The 26,779-nt window shown below is 39.2% G+C and overlaps 1 protein-coding gene across 1 annotated transcript in view; it reads left to right on the top strand.

Moving 5' to 3' along the window:
* Positions 1-26,779, top strand: part of dtr (defective transmitter release) — a 675,513-nt gene that overhangs the window by 568,572 nt on the left and 80,162 nt on the right. The gene's annotated exons all lie outside the window — the stretch shown is intronic.

The following is a 26,779-nucleotide window of genomic DNA, read 5'->3' as shown; positions in this document are numbered from 1 at the left end:
CCCTTCCCAATCTCTTCCATCATGTAGTATGATTGATGACTTTTGAGGTTATGATGAATGTCGTGGCGAGATCCAATATTCCCTACATTTCGAGGGTAGAGCTCTAAAACGGTGTTCGCAGGCTGGCGACTAGTTAGTACACCAGACCGAACCTATTGGTAACTCTCTAGGAGGCTTCCAGATCAGCTAGTGTATAATCTTGCTACCTCTACTCTGCCAGATATTGACTGGAGGGAGTCCGAGTAGTCTGTTTGCGGGGAGCATTGTCTAGGACACGTTATGTCAAGGATCTGGGTATATTCTTACCATGTGTACGCCATATCCAAAAATTTCATTACTTCATACAGCATGTTCCACTCACTTTTTCTTACTATAGAATACACCATGAATTGTCAAACTAATAGAGCAAGCTTATCTGCGAAAAGATCTAAACCTCCCAAGCACTTCTTAATTCATTTCACAAATATATGTGGTCTCAATTCTAATCTCAACGATGGCCATTTCCACTTGCAGTCTGCCAAAAGTTGCGGCCAAAGCTATTGGCCGCAACTTTTGCACATCTTTCCTCCCACCTCTGTCCAAACCAGATGGTTGTCACTTCAGCCAAGGATAAAGCTGACCTGCTAGCATCCCATTTTTCTTCCAACTCGTATTAATGATCTTGGTAAAACACCTCCCACCATTCCCAACACGCTCCATTCAATGCCTCCTGTGGTCTTCCGTCAAAAGGATATCAGAAGGATTTTGATGAATCTTGATGCTAAGAAAGCTCCAGGTTCTGATGGTATTTCTCCACTTGTTCTCAAAACATGTGCTCCTGAACTTACTCCTATTCTTTGCCACCTTTTTTCACTTTCTTATTCCAAAGGTGTTTTTCCTTCTGCTTGGAAATTTGCTCATATCCAGCCAGTTCCTAAAAAGGGTGACAAATCCCTCCCATCCAATTATCATCCCATTGCAATTACTTCTACCATTTCTAAAGTAATGGAGAAATCAATTAATCGCCAACTCTTAAACTTCCTAGAAACATTCTGTCTGATCAACGATCGCCAGAATGGATTCCGTCAGTGTCGATCCACTGGTGATATTCTGGCTTATGTTACCCATTTATGGACTAATTGAATGGAAAGGTTCATTGAAACACAAGTAGTTGCTCTTGACATCTCAAAGGCTTTCGATCGTGTTTGGCATAAAGGTCTTCTAAACAAGCTTCCATCTTATGGTTTGCCAACTGTTTTTAGTAATTGGTTATCCAGTTTTCTCTCTGATCGCTCACTGAGGGTGATGGTAGATGGCTCTCTGTCTTCTAACTTCTCCACTAATGCTGGTGTCCCCCAAGGTTCAGATCTTTCCCCCACTCTTTTCCTCTTGTATATTAATGACCTTCTTCCATTGACTGGAAATCCTATCCATAGTTTTGCAGATGATAGCATATTGCATTCCACTTTCCATTTTGAGAAACCTTGTCCTGCTCAATCAGCTTCAACTTCTCGAAAATCTGCTATCAATTCCTTACAAATGCCGATCTTCAGGTAATTCTCCAGTGGGGCAAAGATAACTTAGTTGATTTCAACCCTTCTAAAACTCAGTCTTGTCTTATATCTTGCAAAAAGGATTCTTCTGCTCCTATGCTTATCTTTAGTGACACTCCGATTTCTAGGCAAAATTATATATCTCTTTTGGGGATTACCCTGACTTCTAATCTCTCTCTTGGCACAAGCACATTACGAATATTGCTTCCTCTGCGTCTAAAAAACTTGTTTTTTTTCTCTTTCGCTCTCAGCGTTACTTTTCTTCCAAACAGCTGCTCACTCTGTATAAATCGCAAATCCACCCTTCCATGGAATATTGTTCCCACATCTGGGGTGGTGCCTCCAAAACTTCTCTCAGTCTTCTTGATTCCATTCAGAAGAGGGCAGTTAGTTTAATTAATGATTCATCTCTAACAGAGTCTCTCCACTCGCTTTCTCATAGACGTACTGTTTCTGTGGGCACTATTCTTCTGAATTGGCTTCTATAATTCCTGCTCTCTCTCTCTCTTTCAAAACAGTCCGAACTCGTGCAGGCACCAGCCAACATCCATTTTCTGCCCAACTTCAAACCCACAAAACCAACTTTTCATACTTCCTCATTTATTCATTCAACTGCAGTTTTCTGGAACAACCGTCCTTCATACGTATTTCCTGAAAAGTACGATCTACAGAAGTTCAAGTCCAATGTCAACAAATATCTTCTTTCTTCTTCTCAACCTCCAACCCAAGCATGGTACTAAGTATTATAGGTTCTAATACCTCTTGTGTTTGGGGTTCACATAAAAAAAAAAAAAAAAAAAAACAGTTTGTGAAGATGAACTATGTGATGAGAGTGAATATTAATCCACTGTCAAACAGTTCATCTTCACAAACTGAAGGATACAGAATGTCTTTTGAGAAAAAGAGGAAATACCTTCACACCTCAATTTGAATAAAACTTTAGGAATTTCTCTAACAATTGCTGCATATTATAGGATTATAAGTTAGTATTAAGTATTAGTATTAGTAAGTTAGTATTAGTATTAGTAACGGCCGCATGGTGCAAGAAAGCCTATGGCTTATGCTGCACCAGCCAAAAAAAAAAAAAAAAAAAATCCAAACAAAACAATGATAAAAACAAAAAAAAAAAATAAAATAAAATAAATAAAATAAAATAAAATAAATAACTAAATAATAATAATTAATTAAAAAAAAAAAAAAAAAGGAAATTAAACCTATCATCCTATGCGCTTCCCTTACCTGAAAGTACTATCCAAATGACCTTTGAATTTCCCCAAACTGTCGGCCTCTACCACCCATGAAGGCAACTTATTCCAGTAATTTATAACTCGCTGGCTAAAATAAAACTTCCTGCAGTCCAATCTAAACATTTCCCCCAGTAACTTGAATTTATATCCCCTAGTTCTAGTATCATTTATAATCTTGAAAATTTTGTCCTCATTCATTTTACTGATGCCTCTCAGAGCCTTAAACACCTCAATCAAATCTCCTCTAAGGTATTTAGTTTCCAAACTCTTCATCCCACATATTCGAAGTCTTTCTTCATAAGGACGCCCTTTTGCCGATCTCACCAGGTGAGTTACCCTTCTTTGCACCCTTTCAAGAAGCTCGATGTCTTTCTTTACGTGCGGTCTCCATACTTGAACACAGTATTCCAAGTGTGGTCTAACATAAGCTTTATATAATGGGATTATCACGTCCTTATCTCTACTTGCAAAAGTTTGATAGATCATCGATAGGACACCATGGGCCTTCCTTGCAACCTGTTTACAATGCTCAGAGAATTTCATGTCTGACCGTATCGTAACACCCAAGTCCCTTTCCTCCAGTACTGCGTTTAATTGAACTCTACCAAGTGAATAAGTTTTTTTGGGATTACTGTTTCCCAGGTGCAATACCTTACACTTTGTTGGATTAAAGCACAGCTGCCATTTTTCTGATATTCCTGAAGTCTATCTAGGTCTCTCTGAAGAAGCTCAGCTTGACAGTGATCATTAACTACTCTACCAATTTTAACATCATCTGCAAATTTAGACATCACGCCCTCTATCCCTTCATCAATGTCGTTTATGAAAATTAAAAACAACAGTGGTCCTAATACTGATCCTTGGGGAACCCAACTTCTTACATCAACCCAATCTGAGGAATAGCCATTTATCGCAACCCTCTGCCTCCTGCCCTGAAGCCATCCTTCTATCCATCTAAGGATTTTCCCAGTGATTCCAACCTGTTCCAGCTTATAAAGCAACTGCTCATGTGGGACTGAGTCAAAAGCTTTGCTGAAATCTAAATAAACAATGTTGAAATTATTCCCTAAATCCAGCTCTTGAGTGACCCTTACGGAAAAGCGAACCAGATTTGTTAAACATGATTTTCCCTTTACAAAACAATGTTGAGTATCTTTGAGAATTTCAATTCGATCCAAATGATCCTGAATTCCACCCTTGATCATTGCCTCCATGATTTTCCCTTCTACTGAAGTCAGACTGACAGGTCGATAATTTCCAACTTCACTTTTAGAGCCACCCTTATGTATGGGAGATACGTTTGCACTTTTCCAATCCAAGGGACTCTCCCCAGAGTGTAGTGATGCTCGCTTAATTAGCCTCAATGGTTCAATGCAATCGCTTGCCGCCTCTCTTAAGATTATAGGTTATATTCCATCAACTCCAGGAGCCTTACTGGTCTGTAGGCTCGCAAGTTTTTTCATTAAATAATCATGTGAAATTTCAATATCATTAATTACATATTTTTTTACTTCGCTCCCACAATTTCCCCTTGCCACAAAAGGCTTTTCATTTGTAAATATCGATGCAAAATAACTGTTGAGTTCATCTGCAAAGGCAGCTGGTGTATTTATTACTATCCCCGTTCCCTTACGTAAAGGTCCGATCTGGTTTGCCCTGCTCTTCTTGGCATTTATATATGTGAAGAATTCTTTATTCCCCCTCTTTGCTCTGTTTGCTAGAGATTTCTCATAAACTGCCTTTGCCTGTCGAACCTTTTCTGTGGCCCTATTACACATACCTTGTAGCTGTTATAGGCTTCAGTACTTTTTATTGCTCTGTAACCTTTCCATGCCACCTTTATCTGCTCAAGTAATGTGGCAACTTCACTATTCATCCAACTTGGAACCCTTCTCGTGGAGTATTTTTTTAATGGTATATACACATTCAAGGCATCTGTGATTAATGTTTTAAAAGCGTACCATAGTTCAATTGTATTCATTCTCTGCACGATATCTACCCAGTTAATAGAGGCCATGTAGTATCTTAAGGCATCGTAATTTCCTTTTCTGAAATTAAAATTCATTCCTTTGCCTTCTACTTCTGCTACCTCTCTCTCGTCATAATCCACCGTAGAACTCCGTGATCACTTCCTGCTACTGGTTCCTCTACTGTCAGCCCTGTTATGTCTTCTGATTCATGTGTGATGATGAGGGCTAGGATATTCTTTTCTCTAGTACTTTCCCTGACATGTTGATACAAATAACAGTCATCTAGTTGATTTAAAAATTTTGTTCCCCATGTCGAGTTTCCTTCCCATTTACTCTAATCAATTAGAGGCAAATTGAAATCACCCATAATAAGGCATTGACGCTTACTTGCCCATTCCATTTGCATGTAGAGGCTTTTGTCATAATCTTCACAATCACCTGGTCTGTAGATTACTCCTACTCGCATTATACCTTTGTTTCCAAATATCTCACACCATACAGACTCTATACTAGCATGTGAAATGTCTGAATCCGGGAAAGCTATCATCGCACTCAGGCTTCTTCTGATAAGAAGCATTGCCCCACCACCCCCTTCTATCTAATCTATCCTTCCTAAATACATTATACAAGCCGTACTGAAACTCATCATCCCCAATTTCCGGGTGGCACTACGTCTCTGTAAGCCCTATTATGTCCACGTTACTTGTTTTAACCAGCAGTTCGAATTCGCTCATTGTATTGATGACACTTCTAACGTTACTGTATAAACAATTAAGATTTACTGTTCTTGTATATTTAACAACCCTAACACAACCCTTGAAGTTTTTTAGGCCCTCTTCCCTGATATTAGCTACCCGCTCATGTGAAACGTTTCTGCCCCCAGAACATCTAGATAATACGTCCAGTTGGGGTAGCAGATAAGAACTCTTAAGGTATGTGCAAGAGTTACTTTGACTAATATTATCAGATAAACGCGTGTCAGTATTACCTACATCCTCCTAACTAGCAGTTTCCCTGAACCTTTAAGGTACTAGTCTTGGCGCACCATAGCCGTAGTTGCTAGTGCGCCAAAAAAATCCAAACAAACCAAACCAAACCTTTAAGGTATCCTCAATAATACTGGCAAAAACATTTGCACCACCTTTGTTTAAGTGTATCCCGTCTCTACAAAACAAATTCCTTCTACCTAGAAGTGTGGGCCATGCTGATAGAAATTTACCCCCTAAAGCCTTGCAGATTCCTTCAAGTCTTGAGTTAATCCACAAGGCTCTTAACATATAATCCCTCCTATCGTGTCTGGGCAGAATTGCAGACACATAGACATTATGGCCTAGCTCGCGACATTTCCTCAGCATGGTCCTGTATTTTTCCAACAAATCGTCAGATCGTGTACATTTAATGTCATTTGTCCCCACAAGAATAATAATATTTTCTTTACCCCCGCTAAAATCTGTGACAATCTGTTGGTGACATCATCAATAGTTGCTCCCGGCAGACATACCCTGGTTCTGCTCCACCTATCCTTATTACAAAAAATATTCCCCGTTTCCCTGACAATGGAGTCTCCTAATAAAACAATGTCCTTTTTAACCAGAGTAGTTTGCACTTGGTTTTTCTGTTTTGAGGCTCGAATCGGGTGTGCATCACTTGATAGATTGCCGGAGTTTTGAGTCCCTGACGAGCTCCCAGATGCATTATTTTCGATGGCAAGCACTCGTTTTTTCACGGACTCAAATTGTTCCATCAGTGCACCAAATTGTAATTTAAGATCGGTGCACTCCTTACATCGATCACAAAAAAAAGAATCCCCAGGTGAAGTAGGATTAGTCACCAGGTCGACCTTGGAAAACATTCCACAGGTTCCACAATGGATTAAATCATTACTCACCCGTAAATCGCCATCGGCTATTTCCGTGTGAGTCACAATACCCTGTGACGTGTTTAATCAGATCTCGTAACTACCATTATAAAATTAAATAAATATCAATGAAAGTAACTTTAAAAAATTATATCTATAATATTATTAAAATCAAACAGTTACAGGAAAACCTATAACAAAATAATCCAAAAATATCTAAATAAGTCAAATATTTAAAAGCACTATCCAAAAGTAAACCACTTAACTGAGGAGCCCTGTCTAAGCGCGTCCCCTCACCTTGAATGCCAGCAGCCTACATGGAGAGGCTGTTGGCATTCGAGTTCTCTGGTTACTTCACAATAAATAAATATATATATATATATATATATATATATATATACACATTTTTTTTTTTTTTTTTTTTTTTATGAAAACCCCAAACACGAGAGTTATTAGAACCATTATTACTTAGTATTGTGCTTGGGTTGGAAGTTGAGAAGCCCGGAGAAGATATTTGTTGACTTGAACTTCTGCAGACTATAATTTTCCGGAAAGACATATGACCAAAGGTTGTTCCAGAAAACCGTTACTGTCCAGTTGAATGAATAAACGAGGAAGATGAAAAGATGGTTCTGTGACTTGGAAGCTGGACAGTAACTGGATGTTGGCTAGTGGCTGCACATGTTCGGACTGTTTTGAAAGAGAGAGCGGGAATTATGGAAGCCAATTCAGAAGAACAGTGACTATGGAAGTATCTGTAGAAGGGGCATGCAGCAGAAACAGTACATCTATGAGACAGCGAGTTGAGAGACTCTGTAAAAGATAAGTCATTAATTAATCTAACTGCCCTCTTCTGAATGGAATCTAGAAGCCTGAGAGAGGTTTTGGGGGCACCGCCCCAGGTGTGCGAACAATATTCGATGGTAGGGCGAATTCGCGATTTGTACAGGGTGAACAGCTGTATGGAAGAAAAGTAATTCTGAGAGAAAAAGAGAAAACCAAGTTTTTTAGATGCAGAGAAAGAAATATTTGTAATGTGCTTGTGGCAAAAGAGATTAGAAGTCAGGGTAATCCCCAAAAGAGATCTATCAACTTGCCTGGAAATCAGAGTGTCACCAAAGATGAGCATAGAAGAAGAAGAATCCTTTTTGCGAGATATAAGACAAGACTGAGTTTCAGAAGGATTGAAATCAACTAAGTTGTCTTTGACCCACTGTAGAATTACCTGGAGATCAGCATTTAAGGAATTGGTAGCGGATATTTGAGAAGTTGAAGCTGATTCAGCAAGGCAAGGTTTTTCAAAATGGAAAGTGAAATGCAATCTGCTATCATCAGCAAAACCATGGATAGCATTGCCAGGCAATGGAAGAAGGTCATTAATATACAAGAGGAAAAGAGTGGGGGAAAGAACTGAACCTTGGGGGAACACCAGCATTAGTGGAGAAGTTAGAAGACAGAGAGCCATCTACCATCACCCTCAGTGAGTAGTCAGAGCGAAAACTAGATAACCAGTTACAAAAAACAGTTGACAAACCATAAGATGGAAGCTTGTTTAGATGACTTTTATGCTAAACATGATTGAAAGTCTTTGAGATGTCAAGAGCAATTGCTTCTGTTTCACCGAACTTTTCCATTGAATTTGTCCATAAATGGGTAACATAAGCAGGATATCACGAGTGGATCAACACTGCAAAAATCCATACTGGTGATCGTTGATCAGATGGAAGGTTTCTAGGTAGTTTAAGGGTTGGCAGATAATTGAATTCTCCATTACTTTAGAAAGGGTAGAAGTAATTGCAATGGGACTATAATTGGATGAAAGAGATTTGTCACCCTTTTTTGCAACTGTCTGGATATGAGCAAATTTCCAAGCAGAAAGAAAAACACCATTGGAATAAGAAAGTGAAAAAAGGTGGCAAAGAACAGGAGTAAGTTCAGAAGCACAGGTTTTGAGAACAAGTAGAGAAATGCCATCAGGACCTGGAGCTTTCTTAGCATCAAGATTCGTCAAAATCCTTTTGGCAGAAGGAGGCATTGAATGGATTGTGTTGGGAAAGGTGGGAGATATTTTACCATGATCATTAATACACAAGTTGGAAGAAAAATGGGATGTTAGCAGGTCAGCTTTATCCTTGGCCAAAGTGACAACAAACCATCTGGTTTTGTCGGGGATGGGAACAGAGATGTGCAAAAGTTGCGGCCAATAGCTTTGGCAAGAGATCAGAATGCTCGGCTACCATTAGGGCAAGAAGCAAGTTTTCTACTCTTGGTCTGTTCAAAATCTAGTTTGGACTGATTAATAACTGTTTACAATTGTCGGGAACTTTGGTGTAGGCAGAAAATGAAACTGTAGAATTGGAAACAAGCCATTTACTATATGCAACTAATTTTAATTTTAGCACATTTATTGGAAAACCAAGGTTTTGATAAAGGACGAGATTTTAAAGTGCAGTGTGTGATAAAGGATTCCGTTCCTACAAGAATAATTTCACTGACTCAATCTGAGCAAATGTCGACATTAGAAGTTTTGAAACAGTAGTCCAACCCAGGAAAAGTAGAAAAGAAATCTCGCATGTCATCCCATTTTGCATTCTAGTAATGGCAAACAACACGAGGTTAGGATTAGGCATGAAATAAAGGTTCCATTGGAGAAGAGACAATAGCCAAGTTGGGATCTGAGGTGAAAATGGACCTCTTACTCACTGAGGAAAAAGGACCACTCACTTCGACCATGTACTTAGAAGGGTTGTTTATGAGAAAGTGATCAAGCATGTTGGCTGTATGGTTAGGATTGTCCAATATTCTTGTAGGTAAATAAAGAATCTGTGGAAGGTCATTAGTAATTGCAAAAGCCTTAGCATCTCGACCAGCTGGGTCTAGAAAATGGAAGCTAGTTGGAGTTGTGAACATTAAAATCACCAAGGAAAATTACCTCACTGTTAGGAAAGTTGGACTGGAGAAAGTCAAAGAACTCCAAGTGATTAGTGGAGTTGGGAGAACAGTAGAAACAACAAATTAATTTGACAGAATGAGGTAGAAAGATTACTTGGATGTGAAAGAAATCATACAGCGAATAATTTGGGCAACTGAGATGAGCAATAATTGTATAAACCGATAACTGAGATTCTGTCAGAAAAAGTACATGGGGGTTTGGCAGACTGCAAGTGGAAATGGAAATTGTTGAGATTAGAATTGAGACCACGTATATTTGTGGAATGAACTAGGAAGTGTTTAGGAGTTTTAGATCTTTTCACAGATTAGCTTATTCTGTTAGTTTGACAATTCATAGTGTATTTAATAGTAAGAAAAGTGGAGGGGCCTGCTGTATGAAGTAATGTAATTTTTTGAATATAACATACACATAATATATCCAGATCCTTGACAATGCCCCTCCCCCAGCCGCATACACACTACTTGGACTCCCTCTAGTCACTGTGTGGCAAAGTAGAGGTTGTAAGATTATACACTAGTTGATCCGGAATACCCTAAAGAGTTACCAATAGGTTCGATCCGATGTACTAACTAGCGGCCATCCTGCAAACACCGTTTTAGAGCTGTACCCTCAAAATGTAAGGAAGATTGGATCTCGCCATGATGTCCATCATAATCTGAAAAGTCACCAGTCATACTGCTCGATGGAAGAGATGGGGAAGGGTTGACCGGAACATAGTTCTGGAGACTAAACATGGGTTCCACCACTTCAAGCCTCCAATAAGCAAAATGGTGGCATTGCACCGGTTGATGAGAGTCATCTACCACCTGTTATTGCCTGGTAAAACGGGTGGTTGCCATTCCTCCGTGTGTTGTGTGCACCACACTTCGACTCCTGCTCACGTTGGTTCACACCTGGGTGGTCATCCACAGTGTGCTTGTTGCATGGGGGTTATACCCAGGATTACAAACCATCCCATCATCATGAAGGTGCTAGCAGAGGATTTGGCTGTCACAGACCATCTGGACTTCACCGAAATTGGGTCCAATGGACTTGAGTGTCATCCGAATATCAGTTTCTTCTTCGTTTTAGACTCCCAGGTAGCAAGTACAGCTTGTCTGGCATATCTGAGAGAATTGATACTGTCCTTGAGGTTTTCTGTGACAGTCTCAAGGACCGTATATGAAAGTGTATCATTCTTTTTTAATTGCCCTGTAGTATTATTATTAGCCATATAGTCCAAGGAAGCTACAGGCTTTATACACCATCAGGAAAAAAAAAAAAATATATATATATATATATATATATATTTTTTTTTTTTTTTTATATGTAAACAGTATATAAGAAATATGTGCTTCCCACCTCATGTAGATAAATATCCAGTTGACATTCGAATTTCTTCAAATTATCACCACAACTATCTGCAAAGGCAACTTGTTCCAGTAATCAACGACGTATCAGTAAAAGAAACCTGTAGTCTAGCATGAACATCTTCTCCTGTAATTTTAATTTATGGCCCCTATTCCTGGAATTCTTTATAACACAGAAAATTTTGCTTTTCTAGTCTCTATCAGAGCCTTATAGACCTCAATTAGGTCTCTTTTGAGGTGCCTGGTTGCCAAGCTCTTTAGCCCACATAATAAAATTCTTTCCTTGTGTGGTTGCTGTTTTGCCAATCTCACCATGTGAGTTGCCTGTCTTTGAATCTTTTCAAGAGCTCACTGTAATTTTTCAGATGAGGTCTCAATACATGGACACAGTATTCCAAATGTGGTCTAACAATTGCCTATACAGTGAGATTATGGCCTCCCTAACTCTACAGGATATTCGATAAATGATTGATAGGATAACGTGGGCTTTCCTGGCTGCCTGTTTATACTACTCAGAAAACTTCATATTAGTCCATATCATAACTCTCAGAGTTATTTTTGGGTTTCTAAAATGTAAGACCTTGCATTTTGCTTCATTAAAACGTAGCTGCCACATTTCTGAGCATCATTGAAGCCCAGTCAAGTAATTGTGAAGGAGCACTGCTTAGCACTGATCAATAATGACTCTCCCAATCATTATATCATCTGCAAATTTTGACGTTGCAACCTCTGTCTCCTCATCAATGTCATTTTTGAAAATCAGAAACAATGGGTAGTAAGTGGTCCAAGAACCTTGGGATCCTCACTCTGATAATTACACCAATCTGAAGAATATCCATTTATCCCCTCTTGCCCCTTGCCTTCTGCAACCACCCTGCAGTCCATCTTAGAACCTTGCCAGTAATCCCAACATGGTCGAGCTTATATATAAGCTAAACCACGTATATGCAATCAACTAACTATATATATAGTTAGTTGTATGTTCTTCAGAATGCCATTTCTATCAAAATTATTATTATTATTTCAATTAACCATATGGGGCAAGGAAAGTCTGAGGCTTTTTCTGCACCAGCCAAAAAAAAATTTCTGAGTTACCCTGAGAGAGAGAGAGAGAGAGGAAGGAATCACCAAGAAAGAGAAGAATGATGATATCCATCTCAGGATCCTGGGTGTGCCAAGCCTATACTCACCATTGAGCCCCTGGGGATATGTCCCTGAATTGCACCCTTAAACATTGCCTCTGTGATTTTCCCTTCCACCCAAGGACTTAAACAGTCTGTAGTGAACAGCATTACTCATAAAACTGCCTATGTAGTATAGTGTATTGGCAATCTGTTGGCATATCTTCAGTCTAAAGGACTTGTTCCCACATCCAGTGATCTCATAATTAACCTCAGTGGTTTAGTGCACTGCCACTTCCCTCAAAATTTACTGGGTATAAACCATTAATTCCAAGAGCCTTGCCTTTAGGCTTGAAAGATTTTCTAATAAACAGTCATATGTAATTTCGAAATCAGTAATTTTGCATGTCTCAGCCTCACTTGCATAGCCTTTTACTCACCATAAACCGACTTTTTAATACTTTCACAATGCCAGACTTATTGGTCCTTAAGGCCTAGGTAATCCAGAGCAAAATTTAGTAAGCCTCCAAATACATTCTGATATGAACAATGTAACTAGAGCAATGGCACTGCATACACAAACTACAAATTTCCACAGAAAACACTTGCCAGATGCTACAGACAGGAAGAATGACCTGACCTCTGTCTATCTGATACTGTAATAATGAAATAGGATATTATTATTAGCCATATGGTGCAAGGAAGTCTGCGGCTTTGCTGCACCAACCAAAAAAATTTCTGAGAGAGAGAGAGAGAGAGAGAGAGAGATAGAAAACAAGAGTCAAAAGTAGAAGGGAATCACCAAGAAAGAGAAGAATGATGATATTCAGCTCAGGGTTTACGTTTGTTTAAAAGCTGTCTCATCCTACACACTCAACGTCTCAAAGAAAAGGTCAAGGCACACATTTCAAAAATCATGTTACAGGAGAGACTAGGACTTAAGAGCCATACTCTCAACCTATTCTACAAATGTATCTTTCTGTTTACACAGGTATCAGTACCATAGATCATGCCAAGCATGAATATCCACACAGGTGCCAGTACCATCCCTGAATGTATGATACTGGCACCTGTGTAAACAAACAACTAAACAAACCCTGCTGAAATACCTCATGCAAGCAAAATGCTGTTCCAATTCACTGGATTCTGCAGGACAGCTTCCGCCCCTGCTATGCTTGTGATCACTGTAAAAATACCACTGGACCTGGAAATTCAGATTAAGGACCCAACAACTAATAGTAAAATTCTTGCAAAGATCAATAATGATGAATTGGACCTAACAGCCTAGTGAACCAGGAGATGACTAGAATTCATGAGATTGATATTAGTAGAGGCAAATGATGCAAGAAAGCCAGCTTATAAAGCATCTGCCCCTCCTACATCATCTGTCCATCCTCTGCTCTTCTTTGAATTTATTCAAACCTCCAAATTATTCACTAATTTATCCACCTTCAAAATAGAAGATGGAAGTTTGTTCCAACTATTAATCACACCTGCTGGCTGAATACATACTTCAGCACATCTATCCTACAACCATCCTTACTCAATTTGAATTTATGTCTAAGCAAGAAAAAGTATGCCATAAACCCCAGACATTGCAATTTGCAGAACTTACACCTTTCTTGGTAAACCTTTCATTCCCTTCACTAATCTTGATGTCAGTCAATGTACCTGTTTCAGCAAATCTACGTCATTCCTAAAATGAGACCTGGTGTCATTATGCAGTACTCAAGATGCAGCCTAACATACAATCATCCCCTGTGTATAAATGTTTTGATATCAAATAAAGAAATAAACACAAGTTTAAAATACAAATAAAAATTATTAAAGCTTAAATTATACTAATCATTTAGTGGAAGAAAAGAACCAACTGCTTGCACAAAAGTGTGTAAATCGATGTCCCCTTTTTGTCTATCTGCTGTTAATTTTATTAATTCCTTTTTAATGCCCTCATATTTACAGTTTTTATGAGGTGAAAGATTTCCAACATTTACTAATCCTAATATGCTCTTAAAGTTAGCTTGTTGTTTTTTTTTTAAATGGGTAATCATCTTCCATATATTGATATGATAGTGCACCACAGATTTAGTTAAGGCTTAATTCCTTCCTTCCACATGATTTATTGTCCGAGGACCAAAATTAGCATGCTGGTGGAAAGTGAGCAGCTGGTCCAATCCAATTTTTTTCGAAGTATTTTATAAGCTCTTCACATTTTTCATATGAAGGATGATCTTGTGGTGTGGTGGACGTTCTCAAATGATTCCTTCCCAAGTTTCCTCTAGTTAATCTCGAATGGTCTTATATTATAATGTCTTATATGATAATATTATAATATAGTAATAATTATTTTATAATTGTAATGTAATATAATAATAACCGTAATAGGCATTATCTCCTGCTGTAAACAGCCAACATCATGCTGATGTTTGGCTACTATTTTAATGAATTCTTTGGTCGACAAACGCAGATGGAAACATGGGGAAGGGAGTGCATTACCACACTTGCTCATCAACTCCCTGTAAAAGGTCATTAGAGTAAAAGGGATTGCACTACGCAATTATATACTTGCTTAGGGAAACTGACAATAGCACCCCCTTACCGTTGGGATGCAATTAGGGCATATGTGATTATGGCAAGCATTCATAGGGCATATGCAATTAGGGCAAGTGACTGTTAGTGCTCCTGAGATTAGGGCAGGTGAGACTAAACCCTGCCATATATCTCATCACTTCATCTGACATCCATTTAGGTCGAAGCCTGGAACAGTATTTTTTAGTTAATATGAAAAGCTTAGTTGCTTCTGCAGTTACTTCCCTGATTACTTCTGCATTCCAGAAAATACACCTGTGATACTACTAGAAGCCAAACCAGTTAAGGGCACTGCTCAGATTAAGGTTTCCCATGGTTACTGGAAATATACAAGACACTTGATATGACATTTTCAGAAACAGTAAAAATAAAAGTAACTAATATGGGACAAAACATAATGATCAGATGGTCCCATTGTATAGAATATAAAAACTATCTGAGACCACTGTAGTAACCATTACTAAAGCAAAAACTCTTCTATTTACCCATGACAGTAATTTTGCTTTTAAGTACATCCGACATCAGTACACTGTGATCGCTGCCACTCAGTGGATCTTTTACTTGCGGATTCTTAATGCATGAAATATTTTCATTGATAATCAGGTCAATAGTATTACTTCATTTTGTTGCCTATCTAACATGCTGCTAAAAAAAGTCATCCAATAAATCCATAGTCTTGCTAATGTGTGTGACCAACCACAAGCTCCTGTCAATATCTGGAAACTTAAAAAATATTATGTTAAGACGTAATATTTTTTAGTAATATTTTTTTCAACATAATCTATAGGGATAGATTATGTTGTCATTTCTCTGCATAGTTGTTCAATATACTCATCACAATGAATTATAACACTCACTTTCATTTTCATTTTCTAGTGCTTATTTCACACAAAATTGACTCTACTCAATGCACTGCCTTAGATATAATATACTTCTTAACTGAGAGAATAAGCCCTCCCCCCCCCCTCTTCTCCTATCTGTGCACATTGTACTCCCCATATTCAATCCCTTATATCTCAGTGACACCACGTCGCTGATATCCCTATAGATTATGACAACATATTGGCATATCTTCACCATGCCACAATCTGCAGATTATGTTGTCAAAATTTTGGCAAACAGGTCCCAATTCATTCTTAATGTACATGCAAGTACCATGCTTCAATGGTTTCTTCCTTGATTTTCATCCTCTAGGTATGCTCCTGTACAGATCCAGGCACAAAGCATTCAATCTCATGAAGGCTGAGCTGGCCCTCAGGAACTTCACCTGTGGGGATATAACTTGACTTCTTTTCACTGATCCACCACCTGTGGACATAGACCTGAATCAAATGTACAAGGAAGTTCAGTGAATTGCCTTTACCTGGAGAAGTTTCCTAAATGCTCCTCTGTTGCCCATGCTCTTTAAAAACCCTGTTGTTGACCCTAGACACAGTTGTCCCTGTTCCAGAGTGCAATATTGATGGTGCACCCATTCATCCTACTAATCTCCAGATTCTGGAGTAGGATTTTCTCTGGGTGACCTTTCTCAGGGTGCAGATAAAAAATAAAAAAAACTCACCAACTACCTAGCATGGAATTGCCATATGAATCATGAATTATGAATCATGAATCATGACTCTGACCAGAGCAGCAAAGCAAAAGGCTCAAGCTAATGGGAGTGCTGTGGTTCAGGGGAGAACTGAGGGGGGCAGTTGCCCTCTGAATCACAGTCTATTAAAATGCACTGTTTGCTTGATGTTTGCGGAGCAGTCGGGTACGGGACATGATACTGCCAAGGGGGATGTCTTTGTGTGTGCACGATGTAAGGAGTGCAAGGAAATCAGGCGACAACTCAGCGTTGTTATGGGCCTTTATGAGAGCTTGAAGGACAGGGTGGATGCCCTCGAAGGAAATAAATTGAGGGGCCCATCAAGCTCTCAGCTGCCCACATCAACGCCAGAGCTTGCACTTGGTCATCAGGCAACACAGAAGCAGCCCCCTAGGCAGAATGCGCTGGTCCCACAGGAACTAGTAGTTGTTGGTGACTCTATTGTCAGGGAAACGGGGAACATCCTTTGTAAAAAGGATAGGTGGAATAGGACCAGGGTATGTCTGCCAGGGGCAAAGGTTGATGACGTTGTAGAGCGGATATCATCTTTTAAGGGCACAAAAGGTGATATAGTTGTACACGTTGGCACTAATGATATTAAGAGTAGGAGACCGGCGGAATTACTTAGCAAGTACAGGTCACTGTTGAAAAAAAGCCGTGAATTAGGGTTGAACTTGAAAGTGTCTGCAATTCTGCCCAGACACGATAGGAGGGAGTATATGATGAGAGCCTTGTCGATCAATTCGGCCCTGGAGGGATTGTGCAAGGCTCAAGGGGTAGAATTTTTTTCAGCCTGGACTGTACTTGTTAACAGGAGAGATTGCTTCTACAGGGATGGGATACACTTAAATAGAAAGGGTGCAAGAATTTTTGCTGATGCTGTCGAGGCAGTGTTAGGTGGGTCGGAAAACTGCTAGTTGGGGGGGATACAAGGACTAATAGATTAACAGTAGCCAGTCGCAGAGGTGGAAGTGATTCTTGCACTGCTTCTATTGAAATGAGCAGAAGTCTGAAAAACAGGATGCAGGATATTTCAGAGACTGCTGGTAGTCATTGCGGTACAAGTAAACACATGGGTTGTGTTAGGGTAGCTAAGAATAGAAACAGGTGCATGTATACCTGCGTGTACACCAATGCTAGGAGTTTGGTAAATAAATTTGATGAATTTGAGGTATTGCTCAAAACATCAAAGGCAGATATTGTTGGGATATCAGAGACGTGGTGTCACACAGATATAAGTAATGCGGAACTGGAATTTGGGGAATACAATGTGTATAGAAAGGATAGACAGGACAGGAGGGGAGGAGGGGTTATGCTATTAGTTAAGAAACACATAAAGTCCAAGGAAGTGAAGCCAGTCGACATCGATGGACAGGGCAGTGTCGAGTCAGTTTGGTGTGACATAAGCATAGGGAAATCAAAATTGAGAGTAGGAGTGTGCTATAGGCCTAATGACTCTGATGAGTATAATAAGATGTTGTACAGGGAAATAGAGTGGGCCAGTAAATCAGAGAGTCTTATAATGGGGGACTTTAATTTCCCAGATATTGACTGGAATTTGTGGGTTGGTCACTCGCACACTAGCAAGGCTTTTGTGGATTTATTGGATGATTGTTTTCTACATCAGCATGTTCGTGAGGCAACAAGAGGGAGCAATACTCTTGATCTGATTATCAGTAGTGATTCTTCATGCATTAAGAACCTGCAGATAAATGAACCACTAGGTGGCAGTGATCACAGTGTGTTGAAGTGGGATTTACTCAAGGAGGTAACTACCATCAGAGGTAAAGGGAAGGGTTTTTGTTTTCGTAAAGGCGACTATGATGGTCTGAGACAGTATTTAAATTCTATACAGTGGGACCAACTGATGATGTTACCAACAGCAAACTCAAAATGGGAAGCATTCAAGGAACTAATCTTGGAGGCTACCAGGCTTTACATACCAACTAAGAAATATTGTTCAAGGTTTAGGCCTAAATGGTTGTCAGATGAACTAATGAGACATGTGGTAGAGAAGAAAAATGCATGGGATACATACAAATTAATGGGTGGCATGGAAGCCTATGATAGATATAAGTTGGTCTGTAACCAAGTCACAAAGGAGATTAGGCAGGCAAAGGCAGACTACGAAAAATCCTTGGCAAAGGATGCAAAGAAAAACAGAAAAGAGTTCTTTACATACTTGAACTCGAAAAGGAAAGGGATGAATCAGATTGGTCCACTGGATATTGATGGTTCAACAGTTGAGGATCCTGCTCAGGTGGCTAACAATCTAAACGAGTATTTTGCATCTACATTCACGCATGAGGAGTTATTCAGGAAGGAGAATGATGTAGGTAAAGTAAACATTGGCAGTGAGCTGGATGATTTTGTAATAACTGAGAGGAAAGTGGAGGAGAGATTGTTGAGGATAAACATAAAAAAGGCACCTGGGGTGGATGGGATCTATCCAGTTATATTAAAGGAGGCAGCAAAGGAAGTAAGCAAACCCTTAGCCATAATTATGAGAGCTTCCTTGGACTCAGGGGAGGTACCTATGGACTGGAGATGTGCAAATGTGACCCCAATTCACAAAGGAGGTTCAAAGGCTGACACAAGTAATTATAGACCTGTTAGTTTAACTTCTGTTCCAGGTAAATTAATGGAGGCACTGGTTAAAGAAGCACTGCAGGATCATCTAGAGAAGAATTCAGTTATAGCTCAGACGCAGCATGGTTTTGTTAAGGGCAGGTCTTGCCTGACCAATTTGATTGGATACTATGATGTAGTCACAAAAGAACTGGATGCAGGGAATAACTTTGATATTATATATTTGGATCTTGGAAAGGCTTTTGATACTGTTGCACATGGAAGACTGCTGCACAAATTGGAGCAGTGTGGCATTGGAGGCAAATTGCTGCTATGGATAAGGGGATGGTTGAGTGGCAGAAGACAGAGAGTGGTAATCAATGGACACTGCTCAACGTGGACTAATGTTATTAGTGGAGTTCCTCAAGGTTCAGTGTTGGGTCCGTTGTTGTTTTCGGTGTTTATGAATGATATTGATGATGGGATATCAAGTTTAATGTCCAAGTTTGCAGATGATACAAAGGTTGGCAGGGTCGTTAAGGACAATACTGACGCTATGCTGCTGCAACAGGATCTGGACAGGTTGAACAGATGGGCTGAGAGGTGGCAAATGAGGTTTAACATCGACAAATGTAAAGTGCTGCATATGGGAAACAGTAACCCCAGAGCAACGTATCAACTCTGCGGTACTACACTGACAGTGGTGGAGAATGAAAAGGACCTGGGGGTAATTGTGCAGGCAGATATGAAGTTCTCTGAGCAGTGCAGACGAGCTGCAAGAGTAGCTCATGGTGTCTTATCAATGATATACAGGAATTTTTCTAGCAGGGATAAGGAGGTGATTATTCCCTTGTATAAGGCAATGGTAAGGCCACATCTTGAGTACTGTATACAGGTCTGGAGGCCTCATTTCAAGAAGGATGTAGAGCTGCTGGAACGGGTACAGAGAAGGGCAACAAGATTAGTAAATGGAACAAAGGGTTGCTCTTACGAAGAAAGGCTTAAGTTTTGCAAATTACAGAGTCTGGAGACTAGGCACCGGCGAGGTGATCTGATAGAGGTGTATAAGGCTTTGAATGGTTTGAGCATGCTCAATGCCAATGGGATTCTTCATCTTTCTCAGAATAATCACCTCAGAGGGCATAAATTCAAATTGAGGAAGGACGGATGTCAGATAGATGTGCGGAAATTTGCCTTTGGCCAGCGGGTGGTTGGTTGGTGGAACCGACTTCCATCACTGGTTGTTGAAGTTGATAGCCTAAACAAATTTAAAGCTCAACTGGACAGGTATTTCGAACGAACGGAGGGGTGAAATGGGAGTGGGTTTTTTTTTTTTTTTTTTTTTTTTGGCTGATGCTGAATAAGCTTGCTTTCTTGCATCATATGCCTCTGCTAATGCTAATGCTAAATATGGACATGCTCACTCTGAATATTCCATTCAATAGGGCTGCTTGCAAATCTCCAGTCATCTGGAGTTAGGATGATTGCTGACCTCCTGGGCACTCTTTCCCCCCAGTGGATGGGAAGAAATGATCACCTGTTCCCTATAATTTTCACCCTTCTTGCTTCCTTCTGCTATTTGAATATCTCCCCCGTCTTACTATCCTCTTCCCTTTCATAGAGTTGAGGGAAACTCCCAGTGTTGCTAGTCAAACTACACTATACTATATCATCTTCCCCTCCCACTCCAACATCTCTGATTTTCTTCTGTTTCTTTCCATACTGAAAACCCCATCATGATATTAATGATCTGCCACTGGTACTCCTGGCAGCTCAATACAATCAACAGAACCTAGTCTGCCTCATTGTGGCAAGTACCAGGGATCAGCTTTGCAAGTGATTGTTGCCATGGTAGCATAGAGGCCAGTCTGCAACACTCACAAACATAAACATGAGATGTAGAAAATGCAGAAATTACATTCTGGGTTGCAGCTATAAGCCAAACTTGTGCAGGGTACTCAGGTTAAGGTTTCCTGTAGGCACTGCAAACACACCAGACACATGGTATGACATTTTTCAAAAACAGGAAAAAAAAAAAAGAAGAAATTTGGGACTAAACATAAAGCTGCAGGTGAAAGTTGAAAAATACAGAAGTTTGCTTATTGGAGGCGTGAAGTGGTGGAACCCATGTTTAGTCTCTAGAGCTAAGTTCTGACCAACCCTTCCCATCTCTTCCATCATGCAGTATGATTGATGACTTTTGAGGTTAGGATGAACATTGTGGCGAGATCCAATATTCCTTACATTTCGAGGATACAGCTCTAAAACGGTGTTCACAGGCGTTCTAAAACGGTGTTCTAAAACGGTGTTCACGGTGTACTAACTAGAACGGTGTTCTAGTTAGTACACCGGACCGAACCTATTGGTAACTCTCTAGGAGGCTTCCGGATCAGCTAGTGTATAATCTTGCTACCTCTACTCTGCCGGATAGTGACTGGAGGGAGTCCAAGTAGTGTGTACGCAGGGAGCATTGTCGAGGCCACGTTATGTCAAGGATCTAGGTATATTCTTACCATGTGTACACCATATCTAAAAATTTCATTACTTCATACAGAATTGTCCCACCTACTTTTTCTTACTATTGAATACACCATGAATTGTCAAACTAATAGAGCAAGCTTATCTGCGAAAAGATCTAAACCTCCCAAGCACTTCCTAATTAATTTCACAAATATACGTGGTCTCAATTCTAATCTCAACGATGTCCATTTCCACTTGCAGTCTGCCAAACCCCATGTACTTTTTCTGACAGAATCTCAGTTATCGGTTGATTCAACTACTGCTCATCTCAGATGCCCAAATTATTCGCTGTATGATTCCTTTCGCCTCAAAGGTGGTACTTGTGCATTTATGCATTCTGATATTTCCTGTCAGAGACTTGGCAATATGGAATCTCCTCTCTTTGATCTTCTCTGGCTTAAAATCTCTCTACCTCATTGTGTCAAATTCATCTGTTGTCTCTACCGTTCTCCCAACTCCACTAATCACTTGGGGCTCTTTGACTTCCTCTCTTTGCAACTTGACTTTCTCGGGTCCAACTTTCCTAACAGTGAGGTAATTTTCCTTGGTGATTTTAATGTTCACAACTCCAGCTGGCTTCCATTTTCTAGTCACACCGACCCAGCTGGTCGAGATGCTGAGGCTTTTGCAATTACTAATTTGCAATAACTCCACTTTAAAATCTCATCCTTTATCTAAACCTTGGATTTCCAATAAATGTGCTAAAGCTGTTCAAGAGAAGAATGTTGCATATCGTAATTGGCTTGTTTCTAATTCTTCAGTTTCATTTTCTGCCTACACCAAAGCTTGCAACAATTGTAAAGCAGTTATTAATCAGTCCAAACTAGAGTTTGAACAGGCTAAGAGTAGAAAATTTGCTTCTTGCCCTAATGGTAGTCAAGCATTCTGGTCTCTTGCCGAAGCTATTGGCCACAACTTTTGCCCATCTCTGCTCCCACCTCTGTCCCAACCAGATGGTTCTGTTGTCACTTCAGCCAATGATAAAGCTGACCTGCTAGCACCCCAGTTTTCTTTCAGCTCTGTCCCAACCAGATGGTTCTGTTGTCACTTCAGCCAATGATAAAGCTGACCTGCTAGCACCCCAGTTTTCTTTCAGCTCATATGGACATGCTCACTCTGAATATTCCATTCAATAGGGCTGCTTTTACCAAGATCATGTATTAATGATCTTGGTAAAACACCTGCCACCATTCCCCACACGCTCCATTCAATGCCTCCTGTGGTCTTCCGTCAAATGGAAGTCAGGATTTTGACGAATCTTGATGCTAAGAAAGCTCCAGGTCCTGATGGTATTTCTCCACTTGTTCTCAAAACCTGTGCTCCTGAACTTACTCCTATTCTTTGCCGCCTTTTTTCACTTTCTTATTCCAAAGGTGTTTTTCCTTCTGCTTGGAAATTTACTCATATCCAGCCAGTTCCTAAAAAGGGTGACAAATCCCTCCCATCCAATTAAAGTAATTAAAGTAATATCATCCAATTAAAGTAATTGAGAAATCAATTAACCGCCAACTCTTAAACTACCTAGAAACCTTCCGTCTGATCAACGATCGCCAGTATGGATTCCGTCTGTGTCGATCCACTGGTGATATTCTGGCTTATGTTATCCATTTATGGACTAATTCAATGGAAAGTTTCGGTGAAACACAAGTATTTGCTCTTGACATCTCGAAGGCTTTCGATTGTGTTTGGCATAAAGGTCTTCTAAACAAGTTTCCATCTTATGGTTTGCCAACTGTTTTTAGTAATTGGTTATCCAGTTTGCTCACTGAGGGTGATGGTAGATGGCTTTCTGTCTTCTAACTTCTCCACTGATGCCGGTGTCCCCAAAGGTTCAGTTCTTTCCCCCACTCTTTTCCTCTTGTATATTAATGACCTTCTTCCATTGACTGGAAATCCTATCCATAGTTTTGCCGATGATAGTGCATTGCATTCCACTTTCCATTTTGAGAAACCTTGTCCTGCTCAATCAGCTTCAACTTCTCGGAAATCTGCTACTAATTCCTTAAATACCGATCTTCAGGTAATTCTCCAGTGGGACAAAGACATCTTAGTTGATTTTAACCCTTCTAAAACTCAGTCCTGTCTTATATCTCGCAAAAAGGATTCTTCTGCTCCTATGCTTATCTTTAGTGACGCTCCGATTTCTAGGCAAAATTATATATCTCTTTTGGGGATTACCCTGACTTCTAATCTCTCTTGGCACAAGCACATTACAAATATTGCTTCTTCTGCATCTAAAAAACTTGGTTTTCTTTTTCGCTCTCGGCGTTACTTTTCTTCTAAATAGCTGCTCACTCTGTATAAATCGCAAATCCGCCCTGCCATGGAGTATTGTTCCGACATCTGGGGTGGTGCTTCAAAAACCTCCCTCAGGCTTCTTGATTCCATTCAGAAGAGGGCAGTTAGGTTAATTAATGACATCTCTAACAGAGTCTCTCCACTCGCTGTCTCATAGATCTACTGTTTCTGCTGCATACCTCTTCTACAGATACTTCAATGGGCACTGTTCTTCAGAATTGGCTTCTATAATTCCCGCTCTCTCTTTCAAAACAGTCCGCACACGTGCCGCCAACATCCATTTACTGTCCGACTTCAAACCCACAGAATCAACTTTTTATCTTCCTTGTTTATTCATTCAACTGCTGTTTTCTGGAACAACCTTCCTTCATACATATTTCCTGAAAATTGCAGTCTACAGAAGTTCAAGTCAACAAATACGTTCTTTCGTCTTCTCATTCTCCAACCCGAGCACGGTACTAAGTACTATAGTTTCTAGCACCTCTCGTGTTTGGGGTTTACATTAAAAAAAAAAATAATAAAAAAAATAGGATGAATGTGTACTTCAGCTATCCTTGATATGGTGTAGTTTAATCTATTTATATAAAATAGTTGTGATTAAGAGAACCACAGTTATCATCACACAGACCACAATTTTCAGACACAGCTTACCATATGGCGAATCTGTTGTTATGGTTTTTGGTCATGTGTCATTAATTATCTATACAGTAAACTCCCATTATACTGCTTCTGGCCACCCCTACTCCCCACTTCATAGAATCAAGCAGGGGACCAGAAGAATACTAATCCCAGGGGCTCGCATCCGGTGAGTATGGGCTTGGCACACCCAGGGTCCTCAGATGGATATCCTCATCATCATTCTCTTTCCTGGTGATTCCCTTCTACGTCTCTCTCTCTCTCTCTCTCTCTCTCTCTCTCTCTCTCTCTCTCTCTCTCTCTCTCTCTCTCTCATGGTAACTTCGAAATTTTTTTTGACTGCTTCAGCAAAAGCCTCATGCTTCCTTGCACCATATGGCTAATATATAATAATAATAAAGAGTACTAAAAGGGGGATAGCAAAATAAGTGTGAGTATGATAATGGGAGTTTACTGTATTCATCTTCAGGGTCTGTGTTCCATTGACCTTGCTCATGAGATTATTTTAAAGATGGTTAGATTTTATTAGATTTACAGAGTTTCGTTCAATTTCTGTATAATGGGGCCTTTAATATTGAAAGCCTAATTATTTATAATTAGTTTCCAGAATAATTATAGCATTTCAAATACTGATCTTGTTAATCTATAAACCAATTGATTGTTAGCTCTTTTCACCTTCTGTTTTCTTTCTTCTCCTCCTCCCCACCCTAGATTTGAAATAAAATATAAAGAGCAAATGTTCACTTGTTCTTTTAGTGACAGATCACCTCTGTAATAGTGTAACTTACCAAACGTAGATAAATACATTTGTGTCCAAAAAAGTTACAACTATGAAATCTGAGATGCCAAAAAAATAAAATAATAAAATAATTAATGTAGAATGCAGCACATAAGTCCAATACAGTGTCAATTAATATTACACATTATCCAGAGTGATGTGTTTAGGATATATATTTGATTGCATTGTGAGTGTGTTAAGAATGCCTAGAGGATATTTCTTGCCAAAATTCCTTATTCCAGCAATAATGTTTTGGAGAAGATAGTGATCAAGACCAAGAAAAGTTTATGGTCTAGACTATAAATGGGCTCTTAATGGTCTGAAGTATGGTTAAGCTAAGCTATACCTATGATCAAGTGGTCTGAAATATTATTTTCATGAGCCCAGAATATCATTGTCATGGGCCCCTCATAGCCATGCCCTATATTTCATAATTTTTTTTGTTACTTCTGTATTGTCATAATTCTGTGGAAATATAACCTCCTTGTTTCAGCATGAAGATCTTGAGATATGCTGAGATTAGGTAGATGTCTGGCTTGAGTAGATCAGCAATGTGGGATTGGATTGAATGGTACAGTGACTGAACCAGAAGAATCTTAGAAAACAAATTTGAACAAATTTGCTTCTGCAAATACACCTTGGGATCAGGTATGCCATTTTACAACCTTAAAATCAGCATGAAAAAATTTTAAATTATTGACTTTTTGATGCTACCCTTTATTTTCAATATATTATGAACACAATTGTGAATAATTCATGGAATATTCACATTGTGAATAATGTGAATAGTCGGAAGCAGGAACTTTCTGTAGGAAGTTTTATTTTAGCCAGCGAGTTATAAATTACTGGAATAAGTTACCTACATGGGTGGTTGGGGCTGATAGTTTGATGAAATTAAGGGTTCAAGGATTGAAGTTACCTGCAGGAGGAAGGAAATACATAGGTTGTCTATTTCCTTTTCTTTTATTATTTATTATTTATTAAATGTAATTTTATTATTATTATTTTACCCCTTTTTTTTTTTTTTTTTTTTTTTTTTGGCTGTTGGCTTCCTTGCACCATATGGCCATTACTAATACTAGTCCACGGTTTGGATTTTTTTATTTTTTTAACATGTTAAAAAGTACCTGCATTTAGGCATTAACTTTACTGTTCACAAGTGAAACTTGAAAGAAACTAAAATCCAATCTCTCATGTGCTGCATTTAGTGGTTTGTCACTGGGTGACAGAGACAACATTTGAAGTAAGCCAGTTGGGAGATTAATGGATCAAGTGGTAATGTAGCCTGCTTTGGTAACTGGAGGGTTAAGATGCAACTAATTTTAAATTCTTGTTTTTCAACATGAGATAACTAATGTGTATGAATAGGCTTATGAAAATGCTTGGTTTTTATTTTTTTATGGCCACACTTCTTCAATAATAAAACAATTAATGATGCAGATCAATCAGAAACACAATAATTGAAGAATTCATAAATTGGCATTCATGTTGCTCATATATATTTTTCTTAAATTGGAAAAAGCAGCTCTGGCTTACCCCATTAAGGTAAAAAGAGTATCTGGCATTCTATATTAAATTAAGGATTAAGGTAAAAAGTTGGCTCCTAGATTATGTATTAATAAATTTTATTTATTAATACATAATCCATTTTCTTTAAAAGTGTGGTTGTTTTAAAAATAACATATTATGCTATACTTTTGAGTGTATAGTATAGTAAGTTATTGTCTAGAAAGGGAGTGGATTTAATTTCTCTTGCTGTAGCCATTAGC

The sequence above is a fragment of the Mastigoproctus giganteus genome, chromosome 12 (genome assembly GCF_048544385.1).
Source record: "Mastigoproctus giganteus isolate SK-2022 chromosome 12, ASM4854438v1, whole genome shotgun sequence".
Classification (NCBI taxonomy): Eukaryota; Metazoa; Arthropoda; class Arachnida; order Uropygi; family Thelyphonidae; genus Mastigoproctus; species Mastigoproctus giganteus.
The sequence above is the reverse complement of the archived record's forward strand: the minus strand, read 5'-3'. Positions and strand labels throughout refer to the sequence as shown.